The sequence below is a fragment of the Montipora foliosa genome, chromosome 5, assembly GCF_036669935.1.
Source record: "Montipora foliosa isolate CH-2021 chromosome 5, ASM3666993v2, whole genome shotgun sequence".
In the NCBI taxonomy this organism is placed as follows: Eukaryota; Metazoa; Cnidaria; class Anthozoa; order Scleractinia; family Acroporidae; genus Montipora; species Montipora foliosa.
The window spans coordinates 15,710,914-15,712,735 of NC_090873.1; positions in this window are offsets into that span (position 1 = coordinate 15,710,914).

The following is a 1,822-nucleotide window of genomic DNA, read 5'->3' on the forward strand; positions in this document are numbered from 1 at the left end:
TGATGTATTTAAGGATCTCTCTTTGCAGACTTGTTATAGTTCTGTGGTTTATCTGAAATGTTTAACAGCTTTTTTCATATTTAATTTTAAAACAAGAACCCAATCCAAAGATTTTGACATGAATTAAATGTTTAGGTACTGCTTTGAACTCTGTATTCTACTTTTTGCCTGTGAGCTATGGTAGTAACTGTTACTGTTAATAGCTTGACTGTAATGGATTTTTTGTAGTTTCCACCACGTCTCTGATTTGTTGGAATATTATTTTACAGGAGCAGGATACATATATTATATATTTTTAGTTTTTGCAGTTGCTGAAATGTAATGATCTGTACATAAATTAATTAATACCCATTGAAGCTGAATGTGAAACTGTGCTACTTGTTTGTATGTTGATTAAAGGACCTTATTACTTCAGAACACTGACCAGTGAATTGACTGATTGTAGTCCAAGACTAGGAAGAATCACAGCTGTTCACTGAATAAATGGGACAGGACGGGAATTGTGTGAAAAGTCATTTCATTCCCATACCAGATGCAGCATACATGTACCTAGACAATAATGTGGAGATTGTATGCATGGAAGTTTACCATTTCATTGATTGCCATATCATTATTATGGGCCAGCATGATATGGGAATTGTAAGGGACGTTACCAAATCCCCATAGCATTCCCATACCATATACCAGTGTGCCTGGATAATGTGGGAATTGGATGGAGTGCTGCCGAGTATGTAGCATTCCCAAAGTGAGGGGTCAGAGATCATGTGGTATTGGTATGGGGCTGAGCCATATCATTCCTATACTAGATCATATGGGGTATCTATGGAGTACAACAATGTACCAAATATGTAGCAATCCCATAGTTTAAGACAATAGAGTTATAACTAAATGAAGACAGACTGCCAATTATGGGTTTGAAACTGATATTTTTTTTAAAGAAAAAGTTCAACAAATGTATCGTCAGTGCAATAGTGGTTTGATTTTCAGGTTCAGTACTGTAGTTTCAACAAGTCTGGAAAGTAATGTTGTTACACATTTGACAGACGTACAGCAATCTTTGTGCACCCATGTATTAACTTGACTTTTCATGGCAACTTAGTGCTTTAGCTCGATGACAATTTTGGTTATGAATTAATTTTGAGACTTAACAATAGTCATATGGTTATTTCTTTTCTGTTGGAATTGTTAAGCTTTTCAATAAAGTACACAAAAGAATAATATTGGTCAGCATCACTTTGTAAGGTAGCATTAAAGGGGAAAATAATTATTTTGAGTTAAGACTAGCAATTACCTCAAGAGAAATGAAAGTGATTACTTTTTGTGAACAGGGGTTCAAGTTATTGGAATTGACTGTAATTTGCAATAATGACACCAGGAAAGCAGCAGTGTTTGATTTGTAAAAATATTGCTAGATTTTTTACGAATTTACTAAAAGAAGCCAGTGCAAGATTTGGATCTTTTTGTTAAAAGTTACATATACAATATTTGGTTCTTTCTGCAGTTTAGTGCTGGAGTGCAGATTATGTTAAACAAAACAACTCCAAAAATACAATGCTTTGTTGTACCCGAATAAGACCCCTATATTTGTAAGTTTATCATTGGTAATCTTGTAAGATTCTGGAACAAGATCTTGGAAGATGTTAGCCAAGATACTTCAACACCTTACAAGATCTTAGATAAGATCTTGGGTAGAATCTTACAAGATTCTCACAAGATTCTTAACAAGATTCTTACAAGATCTTGTAAGAATCTTGCAAGAATCTTAGTCAAGATCTTAGATAAGATCTTGTAAGAATCTTGTAAGAATCTTATAAGATCTTGT